Source organism: Melanaphis sacchari, unplaced genomic scaffold (genome assembly GCF_002803265.2).
Source record: "Melanaphis sacchari strain LSU unplaced genomic scaffold, SCAv2.0 Contig2_pilon_pilon, whole genome shotgun sequence".
Classification (NCBI taxonomy): domain Eukaryota; kingdom Metazoa; phylum Arthropoda; class Insecta; order Hemiptera; family Aphididae; genus Melanaphis; species Melanaphis sacchari.
The window spans coordinates 2,052,464-2,071,846 of record NW_020271173.1 but is presented as its reverse complement, the minus strand read 5'-3'; the positions used below and the strand labels follow the sequence as shown (position 1 = coordinate 2,071,846).

Genomic DNA, 19,383 nt, shown 5'->3' with positions numbered 1-19,383 from the left:
TTTAGATTTAATAAAAAGATAAATTTTATAAACATTCATATATTATTCAAATCGTAAACTCAACCACTAATTGCCAAAATAACGTAGCTTAAAATAAATATTTATTAATAATCTCAATACTCATAAATAATTATATTACATTGAATATTTTAAATAATTTTAAATATATATGAATATTTATATTAATAACATAAAGAATAACGAGAAAATCATTCATTATTTATATTGGGTTGTATACTTCTAAAGAAAAACAGAAAACATTTAAAGCATACGTACATATATATTTGTTTAATGAATTAAATTAAATAGGAGTTTAATGTTAGAAAATGAACAAAGATTATATAAAATCGATAATTTTATATTCAAAATAAAAGTTTACTACATATTTAAAAGTAAATTCAATAACTGAAAACAAGTTTTATTATTTTATGGCAATAATCAAAATATAATTTAGTAATTAATTTTTAGCAATAAATTGTTTACTTTAATCTGCATTCTATACTGATACAGACGTTTTTAAAATCCATTAATAAACTATTCAATTTAGTAATTTTATGACCTTCAAAGATTTAAAACATTAATTATATGTATTTTCATTTTTAATTCAACATAAATTATGGTTAGCAACTTTAAATGCTTTAATAAAAAAAAAATTAAAATGTAAACATAATTTAAATTAACTATAGCATTTATATTGAACGAATGTTTATTCACTATAATAAGATAGTTTAAGTATTATCTTATATTTCAATTTTAATATCAATTAGAGATACGTTAAGATTCTGATACCTACAGTGTGTATATTGATTTTAAAGTTTAGATACTATATACATCAATAAATACTTACATTTACTACATATTTTAATACAGTATCGCATATATCGCACATTTTAAACAATTATTTTTACATCATTAGGACATTTAATTCAGAAAATTTTTGTAAAATGAATACTATAAATTTAAACGAACAAGGACTATAGCAAAATCTCAACAATTTTTGATGAAAAATTGTTCACCACGCTTTTAGATATATAATTATTAAACCAAATTAAATGGATAATAATAACTATCACTATATCTTTAACTATTTGTTATCTCATATTCAATTCTACTTGTTAACATCTACTAAATAATCAAAATATTGAATATTCTATTATAAAATATAAATGTATTATATTATTATATATTATACTTTAACAATTTTCTAGAAAATCTAATGACATTAATTAAAATTATTTTTAACAATTTAACATTGTTAAAAGGCTTTTTCTATCTAAAACAATAATAATAAACTCAAAGAAACTTGTAACATTTTGAAACGAAAAGAAACCTTTGCCTCAAATAAGTAATAAAATAATCGTATCATAAAAATATGAAAAACTGTTTCTTATAAACCTTCGAACTACATTTCAATACGATGCATAAAGTAACCTAACCTATCATAATATAAGTATTATTTTCTATACTATAATAAATTGCAGTACATAAATATATTATAAAATAAATAAACGTGTAAATTAATTATTAATCATAATTAGTTATAGTTAAATTATACTATATATACAATAAAAATAATGTAAATTAAAATATTCAACTTTGAGTAAAAATAAAACTAAAATTTGTAAATGAAATATTTTATTCGATAACACAAATAAATGTATATTGTTATTAACTTTTAATTAGTGTCAAAATTGTTTAATCTAAGTCTACAACTACTATGATCTAATATTTAAATATCAAATTAAAATTGTGTATAAATAGGACATATAAAATTCAAAGGTAGAAATTAATAAGGAATCATCTAACGATTTCACTTATAAATCTACAAACCCTGCAATCCATAATCAAATATTTTAATTATTTTAAAAATCTAAAAGGTTATCACAATATGTATTCTCGTAAATTCAAAGTTTGAATTGAATATTAATTTTACAACATCAAATTTATTTTTATTTAACTGAAATTATCTTTAGGCAATAATATCAATTGATTTATTTTTAGATCTATTATAGGTATATTTCATAAAATTTGATCAACTTATTTAAATTAGGTATTATGAAAGTAATTAGAATAAATTTAAGAAAATATATTTAAACGTATAACTTATCTAATTTAAATATTTGAATACAGAGAAATAACTTAAAATTATTAAACTCTATTTTTCTAAAATTTTGATTAAATCTTTCAATTTAAATTACCAGACATTTAATTGAATAGCACGTATATATAAAATTTCAAATGTTTAACATTTTATATTTATTTATTTTGAAACATTCTACTCAAATCAAAAATAAATGTTCCAGGTATACAATTTTTACAGTATTAATTAACATTGCACGCTATTAAAAATTACAAACATATTTATTTTAAACTGACCAAAATGTGTGATTTTAAATATTTAAAAGCTTAAAGCTTGTCATAATTATTTAAAAACTGTTTTTTTTCACAAATAAAACACTTCATAATCATCAACTAATTATTTTCTTAAAGCGATATTTTATTTAATAAAGGTACTTAATTATTATTAGTTATACAAATAAGAAATGATATTTATCACATAAAATATTTATACCTATGAAGAATAATTTTAATTTTTGGCAACAAACAGTAAACAGAAATCAATTTACATTAAGTTTGTTTGGTTTTGAATGCAGTTTACTAAAATTTTTGATTTATATAAATATGTGTGCTTTATTTTGTGAGTTTTGTATCCACATAAAATACATTTTCAACATAGCTTTTATTACTTATAATATCGTAAGCTTAACTTATTTTCTGTTATCTATTCATTTATATTTGATTTGAAATATCAACACTTATGCATTTATTTTCTTGTACATTAACTCAGTGACAAATTAATCACTGCATTGTAGCATATAAAACATTTTATCTTTAAATATTATAACAACATACGTGAACAAAACTTTACTAAATTACTAGTTATTATTTAATATTTGTAATTTATAAATATCCTTACGAATTTTGAATTAATATTGTACAAAAGGAACAAATTAGTACTATCAATATCAAAAATGTTTTAATATTGGTTATTAATTTTAAATTGCTTATAGAAAGTAATTAGTTTATCAAAATCATCTTGACTTTCAAAATAAATCAAACATGGAAAAACATAATTTTACAATGAAATATAATTTTAAAATGTATTATAAATGTGTATATATTACTAATAATATCATCAGTGTAAATATGCGCCACATTAAGTGTTCATAATACTCTACTTTAAACAACTTATGAAAAATAAGTACATTTTCATATCATAATTTGAATTCACTTTTTACAAAATTTGGTGCTATGAGATTACGTAAATTGTATACAATTAATGTCTATGCAAACTTCGCCCATAATCTATTAATTACGACAAACCATTGATGTAATACTCGTATAACAATGTTTAATTTGGTAAATTTAGAATTATATACACTAATTATATATTTAGATATAAATAATATTTTAATATTGCCATGTCTAAACATAATATGCTTTTATTTACACACATCAGTATGATTATCGCTGTTCATAATTTATTATTTACATTTTACATTATATAAATTTACTTACATTTTATAAAATAAATCTGATAAACTTAAAAATAAATGAATAGATTATTAGTTTCTGAAAAGGGGACTAGAAGTTTGCATATTAAGTTGAGGGAAAGTAACAAATTGTCTATAATAAAGTAATTTTATTATCTAAGTATTTAATTTTGTAAAACTTACGAAATTCTAAAAGTATATTATCTCGTTTATACAACCAAAAACATAAAAATATATACGTAATAAACGAATTTAGTCTTTCATCTATAATCGAGTAGTTAATCAACAGTATTTTCTAATATCGTTTATAAAAACTAATAGTCTGTTATTTGCTTATCTTAATGACGATGCTTTATTATTTTTAAGCCAAATTAGAGTTTTTTTTTTTTTTTAATGAAACATATTAGCTATTTATGTTTGTTTTAAATTTTAAAAACTTCATAATATACTTATATAAACAGTATCATACATTTTATAAAATTTAAAACTTAATTTCAACCACAAAAATTTACGATTTCCATTAACTATGAAAAATTAATTAATTCTATTTTTATATGACTTAATAGTTTCCTAACACAACTATATAAATATTTAATGTACCAGAATGTTAACGTATTTAATTAAATGGTTATAATAAGTAAATCAAATTAATTGGTAGATCACTTAATTAATCCAAAACCTTTTATAATTTTCTTATATTTTTTTTCATTTAAATTTTCACTTTTCTTTTAAACATAATTATTTTACCCAGTATTAATTCTACTTAAATTCTAGTTTGGAAATTCTAAATTATTTTAAAAATATCTATCGAAATAATATACACTATTTAGTATTTATTCAAAACACTGTAAACTTCATGTAACAACTGCAGTTAATGGTTCTTGAATCGATTTCCTCGTTTGTTACACCAAATATTTTTAAGTACAAAAACATATTCAACTATATATATTATATATATAAATATATATGTTGAACTGTATATATGTTTATATTTTCTTACCTTACATTGATCCATCTAACTCAATTCTTCGTCTCTATTCATTGCGCTCTCAAATACGAACGTTACTCGAATGACAGAACAGCTTAAACATTTGAACCCATCGAATGTTTCAGGAAATAAAGCTTCACACACACACGTCCCCACGCGCGCCCCCATAACAAAGTACTACCCACAATAGTGGGTAGGTACGTAGATATTCCAAAACATAAATGAAAGCGAAAAAACACGTTCTAACGACCATAAGTATTGCTTTTCGGCATCCACGAGAAAACCACGTTCCAACACCACGTTAACAAATTTAAAATCATGAAAAATCTATTTATTTCTACTTTTACCACCAAAAACGATATTAACTTATTCGGGCATACAAAACCAGATATAAAAAAATACAGACATGTGTTATTAATAAAGTCATTCTTCGATAAGTGTGCAAAGAAGCACGTTTATTAAAATTTTTGTAGAAAAATATAAAAAGGAAAAAAATAAAGGGTAGCAGCATTAATAAAGGAATTCCTAGTCGTTTAGCTATCTATCATAAATTATAATAATAGTCTTATAATACCTTAGATGTATAATATGTTCCCAAGCAATGGATGTCAAATTAATTTATTGTATATTATGTCTTGTTCAATGACGACATTCTATCTCATACTTGTTAATAATAATAATAATAATATGACATCATCCATAGAAACCCCTAATACTCACTTGAAGTATGGATTTTCATACATTTTTAACTAAAATTTTATGACACTGATGACAATCTGATGACTATGTAATAATAACTTATATGATATTGAGAATGCATTAAAACTTTCATCAACCAAGGTCAATTTTAAAGTATACTAAATAACTAAAAAAACTTGTATACGTTATAGTATTATACAAACATAACTCAAATAACAGTATAACAAGTTTCACATTATATGATTTTTGTATTTGAAAGATAAGTTAATAAATAATTATAAATGTAAATGAAATATCTATAATTACTTAAATAAATATTTCTCACATTCATTGAAATTTAAAAACTATATTCAAAGATCGTATCATCATTGAATCACATATATTTATTATATTTGGATTTAAAGAATTATTATGTTTAATCAACAATCTCTATTAATACTCTATCTACAAATATTTACTATAGTTTAATTGTCTATAATTTATGAGCATATATAAAAGTATATAAAATTGTTCATATTTAATTGCTTATTTAATACGTATGCATATTCAAACAGTTTTGAATATATTATCTATTTATTTCAAAAAATTCAATCAAAATAATCTTTAATTAAATATTTTATAAATAAAAACATTATATCATAATATTAAAAAGATTATTACACGTTTTTTCACTCAAGATAATAATCTATTTTGTCTTATTCAAATCTAAATAATTCACTATTTTCCAATGTCCATTCCTATGTTTATTATAATACCATAAAAAGCTATAATGTACATTTTTTAATTTTTTTTTTTTAGTGATTTAAAACTTATTAATTTATTTTAGTAAGTTTTTAGTGAAAAAGTATCCAATTTTAGTAAAAAAAAAATTTAAAAAGGCAATTGCATAAATTTATTAACATTATATCATGACATTTATCAAAGCTATTACAACTATTTCTGATATCAGACTAAACATTATAATATTAAGAATTAATTAATACTTACACTAGAAGTCTAGCAGATTTAAGAAACAAAGAAACTCTGTTAGATAACCAGACCATACTTATAGGAAACTAATGGTAGATAGTGTTTTGTAGTATATCGAACACATAACGCAAATTTAATGGGAAAATAGCAAAAAAAGGAAATTAAATGGTCTAAGCAATCTCTCGAATATATTCAAATATATTATATCCAAATGTTTTCAATTTAGTTAACGATATCATTAAAACATATAGATAATATTTCGTCGTTGAAATTCAAACATTTATTAGATGTTACTAATTATATTCAATGTTGTCTTACTTCATCATTAAGTTCATTATTCATTCAAATACATTATGTTATTAGTTTATAGCTAAATTTATTTTGACATCAAAATCGTATTACTTAATATATTTATATACCTGTACTATATAAACATAGATTTTAAATTATTATAGTTATATTATATTTTAATAAAAATAAATACAATATACGTTTAACAAACATCATTAAAAGAAAGACTTATCATTAAAAATAATTTTGAAACATTTAAAATAATCCAAATTGTAATATACGTAATATTAAATTACTCGATCCATAATTATTTTATTGTTTCTTTGTTTTATATTCAGACTTTTGTATAATTTTAGTTCTATAATATAGAAACTATCTCTTTTTGCTACAAATGATTAATTGAGAATCGATTACGGAAATAATATTTTTTAAGTAAAAAATAAATAAAAAAGCAGTTTGAGCAAAATCGATTGCATTGAGTGCTGTCATGAAGGTTCATCTTCTCTGATAAACGAGTATAAATAACATTTTTTTTTTTTGTTTGTTTCGATCTCATAGAAAAAAGACTATTAGTATAAGATTTTAAGAGTAGTATTCACAGTATGTGATTTTTCACTTGATATCTGATCTGAAATGTGTTCAGTCTTCGATTGCGCATTTGAAATACACCTAATATTTATAGAGAAACTACAATTATAATTAGATTACTTTGCCAAAGGTAAAATATAAATTATTTCTAAGGAATGTCAGATAAAAATCAGTTCTACGTGTAATAAATAAATGATAAAAATACTTAAGACTCCTACATGGAATACAGTATATCTGTATTTATATTATATATTTATATGTATAAACATATAAACTATTATTATGTTATAATATATTTGCATAATAATACAACAAATATTAAATAAAATATATTTAAAGATAAAAGGTCAATAAATACATTTTCAATTTATCATTTCAGTCAAGTAAAATAATGTTTTCACCATTATCTAATAAGAAATATTTTATTTTTCTTTAATTTAATATCGAGGTTCTCAATGATGACTAAATTGAACTTGTATTAGTTTCATTTAAAAAATATATATTCTTTGTTGCTTTTTTTGTTGATGATAGGTATATCATGTTAAATTGGAGAGCAATATAATTTACCGATTATTTACAATATTTTCCTTAAAAAAAAAAAAAATGGAAACTCTCATGAATAGCGTTAATTAGTATTACATGAAATTAACCATGTTGATCATATCTTTATTTGCCAAATGTTATCGTTATTTTCCAGCATGACAAATTTATGAATGCACAATATAGGCGTAATGTATTTGTCATGATATGCCATTATCGTATTTGTTATCGAAGTTATCTTTAGTAATTTTATTGAATTATTTTGATATTCGATACTATAATCTTTATTTTATAATATTCTAATTTTGTTATTATTAATAACTTTCAAACATTCAGACATTATCCAACATATAAACATTCATTTCCTGTGACTAACGTGAATGATTTAAACAAAGTTTATCATGAAAAATATTATTCTTTTTAAATAATTTGATTTCTAAAATATTAATAATTAAGTAAATTTATCAATATCGACTATAATTAATATAATATCTATAATAAGAGTCCAAAAAATGCAATATCTAATTAAAAACTAAGGTACGTGTTGAAATTACATTGTCTAAAGTAAAAGAAATTTTAAACGTAAAATAAAACTAAATAATATCATCAATCCCAACAAAGTATGTTAAAAATGTATTATTAGTAATTAGTATACCTCTCAAATAAAACCATTATTCTATCTCTAAATACATTAAATTCTAAATTAACACAAAAAAATACACTGAGCCTATTTTGTTTTTAATGGCGCCCAGCTTATAAGCCCTTCATTATATTCCACTACCCCATCACAAAAAATTAAACAAATTTATCATAAATTGTCTCGCCCTTGTACCCTAACATTTTCAATATTTTCGAATATAAGTCTTCATAAACTAACATGTTGTGGTATAAGCTGACAGCCAAATAAAGTCGGTCATACGTATATTATGTCCAACACCACGCTTTGTTAGCAACTTTGTTTGTGTTAATATAATGTGTCACTAACGGAACTGAAAATGTCATAAGTGGGGGGGGGAGTAGTCAATCATCGTGATATCTGTTAAAAATGTTCACAAGATCTACCCATCAAATATTGTAAATATTTCTCAACAAAAGCCATTATAACCAAATAAATATTATCACTTGCTATTAACATTTAAATTATTAACAAAGTGGTGACGTTAACATTATAAGAAGACTTTCAGAATAAATGCAAACATGACAAATTTTGTAAACTGCTCAAAAAGTTTATCAAGATTTATAAGGAAAAAAGCTTATCTTAGTGTACTACATGTATATTCAATAAACATTATTATTTTGATTGAAAATTTAAATGAACTACATAAATTTCTAATATGCTGTATATAATTCAAGAAAAAAAATTAATAAAAAAAAATTTAAACAATTAAAATAGTTGCATATTATAAATATTTTTTTTCACAAACCTATTTAATAAAATGTGTCAAAATCTTATAAAAAAATTAAAATATCTAGAATCATTTATACAATTTTTAAACTTTTGAGTGACCATGTTAAGTATGTAGAAGTGTATATTATATACTTTTAAACTACATAAAACTATGCATTTAATACTGTTATTTAAATTTTATTATCGTTGTTATAAATATATAAAGTTAAAATGTGATTTAAATATGATAATAGCTTAAAAATTATGAAGATTTATAAAGATAATAAAAATGAGTCATTAATCTTAAACTGATATTATTGATAATATAATATTGTTAACAAATTATAATGAACATTTTTTTAGTCCTCCATTATATTGAACAACAGTTATAAAATTCTTTTACTCATTGTTATGTATTACTATATTAACATAAAAATCTAATATGATTTTTATTTTTGTCTCAAAAATATACTATTAGAATAATGTTACATCATTTTATATTATAAATTATAGATCAAAATGATAACCTAGTATAATAAATGTAAATACATTTACTAGATATATTTTTGTGTAGGCATTTATTGCATCAAAATAACTGATAAAATATATTATAAAATTAATCAAGATAAAAATCCTCCAAAGAAAAATTAAATTTCACACATCACTTCATGAAATTAAATAATTTAATTATAAATTAATTAAAAATTGGCTGTGGAAAAAATACTCTCAGTTATAAATATTATTAATATAAAAACAATACAATAAAAATAAACTTAATTTTATGATAATTTAACGATAATGCATTTATTCAAGAAATGCTAGATTTATATGCTATATAAGAAATGTTAACACATCGCACTTCCTTAAAATGTACAAGTAAATCAATGATAAAATACGTAGGTACATGTTTTAAAAATAAAATGAATGTTTAAATACTAAATACTAATCAATTTAAAATAAAACGACATAAACAAAATAATTTAAAGTTTTGAATAAATTTAATGCAAAAACAAAATTTAAATATATTTTTTGAAATTATATAATAATAATTGTAACCAAGTTTACAGAACTAATAGTATGATTCACAGTATATAATTATAGATTATGCAATTTCCATGGACTTATTTATTGATAACTGATTTTAGAAAATTTTAAAAATAAACCTTATTTCAATTTTAAATATATATTATCATACTTAAAATTATTAATCTTAACTAATTTCTTACCTAAATATGAAAGTTTAGTTTTAATATCTTTTGATACGAGGTTTTTGGTATCATACATTTAACAAGAATTAACACTACACAATTTAAAACTAATGATACTTTTGTTTCATTACAAGTTAATAAAACAATAATAATAATAATAATAATCGAATTAAGTATTCTGTATGTTTTTCGTTTAAATCGTATTCAAAAACTATTCGTCTAACGAACGAGAATTTTGATTTACGGTCGAACCCCCGGAGAGACGTGACTACATGCAACGACTGAAAAATTCGTAGCACCAACACCCAGAGCACTACTAAACAAAAGGGGGTTGGAGTAGAGAGGAAGGCGCAGTTCTGTTGGCGCATGCTATCTATAAAATCCACAGGTGCCTTAAAATATATTTCTATTTCTTCAATCAATTTCTAGAACAAGTAAATCATTTTTTTACTCTTAAACTATTTGAATCATATATTTCATATTACAGCGTTAAAATGTTATTTCATCGGGTTTTAATTTCATCATTAACTCAAATAACGACTTTAATATACATTTAGATATTATATTTTTTCTTTCTTGTAAAGGTTACTATTTTATTAACTTAACTTTAAATAAAAATATTATAATTACCGTAATATGGTTCAGGTTATTTATTTATTTTTTTTTTTTTTTTTTGTTAAAAGTGAACAATATTAATAGGTATCATTAGCATGCTAAACTTACCAAATGAATGTAGATCATACATAAAAGTCCATGATCATATGTTGGATGCATACACATTTTCACTTAAAAACGATATCAATATATATAATAATAGATTCTAAAATACTATTATTTATATCTATATAATTTCAAACAATTGATTTGATCGCATTTGGATTAAATAAATAATAATATAATATTTTCTTTTTAAAACAAATATAATTGTATTACAAATACAAAATCTATCAAATACACAATAGAATTTAATAATATATTAACTAGTTTTTAAAGTAATCATTAACATACTAATTAATAGTCTTTTAATAAAATATTATTGTATCTACTAATCTACTTAAATATAGAATATATTGATGTGTAATATTTCTGTTATTTCTAAAAAAAAGGTTAAAAACTTAAGTCATAAATACTAAATACTCTAATACTATGAACAATACATAATTTTATAATATTATAACATACATTAAATATTATATTTTGTTTTAAATTCCAATTCCAATTTAATTCAAAATTATAGCGTATTTACGCGGTATTATAAGTTGAAATCAAAAAAATAATTAATAACATATTTAATGAGATTTGTGTACTTCATAATAGTATTGAATCGCTGCCATAGCAATGATTCAATAGTTACTTATTTGAGTTCTCACTACCTACATTTAACTTTCAGTTAATATTTAATATTTCAATAGTAATATTGAGTCACAATAAATTTTTAATAAAAATGTATAACTAATGTTTTGATATGCACATCTTAAAGATTTATACTACATTAATAGCGTTTATAGTATGCCGTGCAAATTATTTGACCAAAAATATTTATTTACAAGTATGTTTTAGTACTCTATATATTGAATAAATAAGCACTTGTATATCAGGCCTAATATTAATAATAAAATGATGCTTTTTAAATAAACACAATCATTAACAGTTGATTTTAGTATATTTTATATTTTTATAAGAATCTTAAAATAACATTTTGATAGGCAATATTTTTCTTATCTTACAAATTCACCTTTTTAGGATTATGGAAATTATCCTGTAAACTGGTTTGATGAAGTTTTAATGCTTTGTAAGTATTTTTGTATTTCACTTATAAATTCTACTAAAAATAAAATTTAATAATAAATATAATAATAGATGTAACCTTAATAAATGATGGTGATATCCCGGTTTTGGTGTCCATCAAGATGATAAAATGCTGTGAACAACTTTTTACGAGTTATGACATAGATTGCAATGTAATTAATTTCTTAAGTACCAGTTCACCGGTCAAGTAAAAGTTAAAACATAATATTACCTTAAATTGAGTTAAAACAAATAATATTAATATTTATTGATAGGCACATTTAGTTATATGTGCCAATTTCCTTACCTTATTGTTTTCGTATATTCCCGCCTATCAACTAAATATAATTCCACTTAAGCACGTCATTTAAAAGAAATACAGATGTATATTTGCAGCTATTTTTTTTGTGAAAATTCCTTCTTTGGGCTGTCAAAAATAGAACAAAAGCACCAAAATATAAGTTTTAAATTTGATGTTAAATCAGCATTTTGTATTTCTTTATTACTTATCAAATACATTTTCGCTGTGATCTGACAATTAACCATTATTCACTAAAAAGAAAAAATTTACAAAACCTAGTAGTATAATATTATATTATAAAGAACATATAACAATACAAGTATAATTTATCACATAGTTGATATAGTTGCCGTTACGTAAACTAAAACTATAGGACACGAACTAAAAGACCATTTTCTTTTTTTCTTTTTTTTTTTTGAAGGCGATGGAAGATGAACCATCTAGTGATTACACTTAAGCGTAAATTATCAAAAAGACCTATGACCGTTAAATACAATAATTTATAATTTTTTATCTAATATTAAAAAGAAAAAAAATACTGTCTGAAAATTCCATTTCTAATTACATATTTACTTTTTAAATCCCATCATCTACATCAGTAATTCTCATCTTTTTTGGATTTATGTCACTCTTATCCACAAGTATCCAATATTGCATCACCCTAACATAAAAATATTAAACAATTTATACTGTAAATTTTGATAAAAGTATACCGAGTTTTAAAAATTACAATACGCAAAAATATAATAACTGCACATTTTATTTAAGTTATAGTGTTGAAGAAATATTGTCATTTTAAATTGAAAAAAAAATAAGGATTTTAATCAAAAATAATAAATTGTAAAAAATTTTAAAAAAATCATAAATTTAACTCTGGTAGTTTCTTAAAAGTTTTATTCTAAAAAACTAAATATTCTCTTTTATTTTTATTTTTCTTAAATAATTTGTATCACCCCAGGGTGACATATCATCTCAATTGAGAACCACAGGTCTACATACTACATGCATAAATTTTACAAAATCGAATATTGTTGTGTACTATGTAGCCTGTAATAATAGCTTTAAAACAAATATTTTGGTACCAACAATCAAAAACCTGAAATAACACGCCCTTTATTATACATACTATTTTAAACTTAAAACTTAAATAAGTAACTACAGGTTAACAACTTTTAAAAATTATACTTCTTTAATAAAATTATAACTTTCTAAAATTTTATTACAATAATATTAAAAAGAATGTTGTTAATAGGGACAAAAATAAAGAATAATTAAGATGTCAAACTGTAAATCCACAAATGAAAAAAAAAATTCAAAAACAAAAAATGTTCGATAATATCGTAAAAAATACACAATTTATTAATTTGAAATATTTGAGAATAATGGTTAAAATTAAATATTCTTATAATTATATTTTCATTTTATTTTTAAAAATTATCCAAGAGTTTCACCATTTTTACCATTATTTATTATATAATAAATGAGTTAGGTTCTTTTTGGGGCTTTGATAATAACTTACAATAGTGCTTTAATATTATATAAACATTACCAGCATTTGTATTTTGATGGATCACAAAAACAATTAGAAGGAGCCAGCAAAACCAACTGTACACTCATATATCCTAATGCCGTAAGTAAGCTATAGAAGTAATTACTTTAAAAAAATTTAAAAGGATAATTAATTCATAACATTTATGATTATTAGCACCCCAAAATATTCTTTAATAGAAATTCAGATTTTTCATACTAATCGTTATAGATTTTAATTTGAATACGAAATTTTTATTTTTTCATTTTAGAAAACAACCACTTCTAGATCTTGACATATATTGACAATAGTTGAGTTTGACTCAAAGCAAAAAGTTTAATATACTGAATAAGTTACTAATACAGATTTATATGAATTTCAAAACAATGACACATCATTGCATTCAAAAAATAACTTTTAGTGGAGATTAGTTTACAGTCGAGAAATTGTTAAAACATGCGTATTCTCATTTTTATTTGCAGTTTTTGCTGTTTTTTCTATTTTTACTCTAAAGTTAATCTTTTTGAAGTACAAAATATGTTCAGTTGCAAATCTATAGATGTATCACATAAAAAATTTATTTCCCCTACAAAAAATAGTTTCAAAAAAAAAAACCCATAAAAAATATTCAATATGTCTGTGTAAAACGTTTATCCAGCATATTTGTCTATGCTATACATTTCATCGACAGAATTCATAAAATATTATTAAGCCTGAAATTATATAAATTTAATTATCAATATTTTTAATCGTAAAAACAAAATATTACATTTTTAATTGGTTATTTTTATAATATATATAGTTACTTACATTATTCAAAAAATGTGTTATCTATGTATTTTTGGTTTATTTAATAAAATTAAAGACCTGTACTTGTATACGAGCCTATAATAATATTTAACGGTTTGTTGCTTAATTAACAAATTAGATAGTTTTATAAATGTTATTAATATTGTATTTGCATGTTATAACTTGTCAGATGACAAAATATGCGGTCCAAATAAATTATTTTATTTTAGTTAATTTTTATTATTATTTAATCATTTAAAAATGTATTATGTTATTTTCTTTAGTACCCATATAACCGCAAAGGTAAATGTGATGTAGACATAGCCATATACAAAAATCAAAGTAAAATATCAAGGTATATACAAATTATACCATTTGATACAACTAAAAAAATTGAAGATATTATTTCGTTGCAAACAAGTAAGTGTTCAGAATGTATTCATTTATACTAGGATTTTAACTAATATATACTACATTTTAGTAACCTAATCAATTAAGTATATTTAAATATATTTTTAGCTAAGAGAACTAAGTTTGATATTAATTTAATTATAACTTTATACACATAACTTTACATTTTTAATATTTAAAAGAACTAAACCAGGAAAGTTCTTACTCTGCTTTATAGTTACTTTATAGTACTAGTGTACTCAGTGACGTATTCATTGAGTACTCAGGAAGTTAATTCGTAAAAAGTCCAAGTTAAGCACTACCTGAAATTTCAGGAAAATTAAATATTTTCAGTGTTCTTTGAACATTTTGCTAAAGACTAAAATGTTACACATCTACGGATTCAACATAACAAATCCTTATAAAGAATATATTAATTAGGTTTTCCTTTTATAACAAATTATCTGATCTTTAAACCAAAATCCTTGTTTCAAAACTGAATATATCTTGTCATTAAATACGTCACAGTTAAAAATGTGTTAAATTTTATTTTAATGATTAACAATCACTACAATCAAAAAACTGTTTTGAACGGAAGCGGACTGTCTGTCTTTATTTATAAAAATATTTTGTTATACATCTATATTACTATTAATAGTTTTAATAGTAATACGATAGATTAAACTAATTTTTGATAAAAACAAAATGTTTATATTACAAAGTAATTATTATAATATTATTTCATATTAAATTGCCAGCTATTTTCTGTCATAAACTTAAAATTTAATAACTCAAAAACAAAAAAACCACTTTCAAAGTTAAAAATGATAACATTATTCTTAAATACTCAAAATGTATCGACAGAAAAAAAAATTAAAACACCATTGTAAACCATTTATTGCTCTACTTAAAATCTAAAACTATTAATCTACAATTATTTACTATCAACTGTCTATTAAAGAAATAATTAACTTTAAATAATTAGCTTTCTATTTCTATACCTTATGCATTATTTTGTTTAAATGTTAAAATATAAATTAATCATTTATAACAACCATAAATCACGGTTAAGTACTTACAGATAATATCGTTTTAAAAAATACAATATTAATAAAACTAAAAAAAAACCTTTTAGTTATGGTAGATAGGTAAATAATGAATTACTCAAAATATGAAATAATCTATTCACTTAGAATGAATTATTATAGTATAAAACTTGGTTTCAATATAAAATATTTTAGGTATGTTAAATTTTGTAAGCAATCATACATTGTGCGAATCCCCAGATGAAGATCCATTAGATTTATGTGCACCAGTAAATTGCCACATAAAATATCAAGGTTTCAGGAGTTTATTTGACACTATTAAACGGCAATGCGTATCTATTCCAATATGCAATGGAAAATCAAACAATGAAAATTCATCAAACATAGTAATTATATAAAAAATTATTACTTATGACTTTAATATAAAATAATTTTAAACAATATTTGATAATTTCCTGAGATTTTCTTCTAAATCAATCTATTTTACATATATTAATTTACATTTAAATTAATTGTCTCTTAAAATACAATAATAAGAAATAAAAGCGAATTATATTTTATATTTTTTCTCAATGAAATATAAAAATTGCAAAATGTCTAGCATAAACATAATATTTATACTCCAAACTTAAACAATAATTCTTAACCATTAATGACTATAGCGTTCTAAATAAACTAATTCCATGTATAATAAATATATTGTATCAAATAATTAATAACAAAATTAAATAGGATACTTCGATCTACGATTGATATTTATATTATAAATAGTTGAATTTATAAAAAGCAATAACCTATACCTATATATACGAGATGCATAGTACAGTAAGTACACACTTAAATTTTTAATTTCTTTTATATTTTCAAACGTATTATTATTTTTACTCTATTACATAAATTATTACTTATTATGTTATGACCGGTATTCCAACTTCTGGAGATTCCAATAGACTAAATTAGGGCCATAAAGTTGTAACGGGTTCCTAGAACAATCTGTTTGATTTTAAATCAAATATATTATTATTATTATATTTTTTGGCATATTTTTACCTAATCCAACTAAAAAATGTTGACACTGAATATAATATGTACATACAGCTTGTTAACATTGCAAATATATAATGATTTAGGAAAAATTTTAAAACATGTAATACCTATGGCTATAAGTTATGAACAAGTTTTCGAGGCAGTATAAAGTTTAACTAAGAATAAAAATACACATGTAACACATCATATAATAGCATTATATCAACAAATCAAAATATTTATAAAGGAAATAATTTATGATCATTTTTGTTCTATTTTTATTTAAGGTATATGATCCTTACAGCAATAACTGCATAGCTTTAACTGATAATATATCAATAACTGACATTGATTGTATACTTAATGAAACAAAAAATAAAAAATTTAAAAATAAAAAAACTAATATCCTGTATCAATCAAATATTCGATGTCATCATGGTAAGATGGACGAAATTAACAGGTCATGTATTTGTGACGATGGTTGGACCAGTACTCTAAATTGGAATTTTCCCATAATTTCTACAGTACCTATTCATATGTGTGCTGTTCAAATTCACAGTAAAAATATGGGCAAAATTCTAATTTTGATAAAAAACCTTGAACGTAAAAATATCGTATCCTTTATACAACCCTTACTATTAATTAATTTATCCTTAAAATAATAATTACTATTATTATAACTAACAAATATCAAATAAAATATTCATTTTATTCAAATAACAAATAGTTTTTACATTTTTAAAAGTTTTGATGAGTTATTTTAAGCACCTTAAAATATATTCTAGTAAAACTTTTTAACTAGCTTTTCTCGCATTTATAACTTCTGCTAAAAATAACTATGAAATTTAAATAAATGACGTTACAGCTAAATAATATTTATTTTGTTTAAAACTATTATTAGATTCTTTAGAAATATTCCTTAAAATATTTTTCTCAGTTTTGGGCGATATTCTTATCTTTAATATGGTTTTTTATTATTCAATTACTATTAACCTATATGGTCATGAAGTTATAATCAATATGTATTTAATTTCTTGTTTAAAACATATTTTATAAAGCTGTTAATTAATTAAAACAAAACACTTATATATTGTTAATAAATAATCTAATCAAACTGTAAATTTAAATGCATAATATATATTTTTAATATTATTATTATTATTATTATTATTTTACCTCGTAGAAAATTAAAATCTGTCTTACATTAATATCATAATAATAATCACTATGAAAAATTATTTTGCATATACATATTACACTTGAAATTGTGTGCATTATACTACATATTTTCTACTCTTGTTCTAATAAATGTATTTTACTTATTAATTACAAAAGTTTTTATATAATCTAGCGATTTTGATAACCATGGGTTTCTTTTTTCATAGATTCAACTTTCAAATGCAATAATAATTTTACTTATTTCCAAATACCAGTAGTATTTAGATTCTTATTGTCAATAAAACTCATCTAAAAAACCAATAGAAATATTCAGTGCTTTATATTAGCCTTTGATTTGTAAAGAACTAAGTAAAAGGATATTTTATCAATAAAAATGACAAATTTAATCTGAAAAAAAGATGTATTTTATGTATCATTTTATTATTAATTCATATTTTATAATTTTTTAATAATAAAATTAAAAAAAAAAATATGTATTCAATCCAGATATTTTATTGCTATTTGATATTCAATACATATATTTTATTTATAAGACAATATTATTTTACTTTAATAAAGACAAAAATATAATGGATAATAAAATTTGATTAAAATATATGATACTCGTGTAAACATTTTTCACTGATTCATAATTTTCAAAATAGTGTACAACTGTCAATGTGATATTATAATTTTAGGGTTCATGAATATGGTCAAATATTGTTTTAGGATAGAAACATGTCCTTAAATACATAGATAAATATTTTTAAAAATAAAATATTATTGCAGTCATAATTAATAAAGAGAGAAAAGGTTTTTATACATTCCTCCCATTATGTTCTAAAACTAATATAATATTTTCATTTCTAAGTATTTAAATGTAACACATCTGCGTTAAATTTTCAATCAATATACATGCTTATAAAACTTTTATACGACTTTTATTGCTTAAAAAAGAGACTGGTGAAAGGAAAACAATTTAACAATATCATCTTTACGTTTTTTTAAAACTTACCTACTTGATAAAATGATATTTTTAAGTGTTAACATTTTTAATTAAACATAAATGATATTAAAATTCTTAGTTTAGATACTAATATTTCATAAATAATTATTAAAATATATTGAGTTTT

At 21.4% G+C, this 19,383-nt stretch overlaps 1 protein-coding gene and 1 pseudogene across 1 annotated transcript in view; one reads left to right on the top strand and one right to left on the bottom strand.

Annotated features, from left to right (window-relative positions):
* The window catches only part of LOC112595819 (metabotropic glutamate receptor 2), a gene marked incomplete in the record, with an annotated part of 171,686 nt that extends 161,226 nt beyond the window's left edge, over window positions 1–10,460 (bottom strand). The window contains 1 exon segment of the mRNA XM_025341183.1: window positions 10,243–10,460.
* Window positions 10,461–11,668: 1,208 nt separating this feature from the next.
* Window positions 11,669–18,107, top strand: LOC112595882 (annotated as a pseudogene).
* Window positions 18,108–19,383: the final 1,276 nt, after the last annotated feature.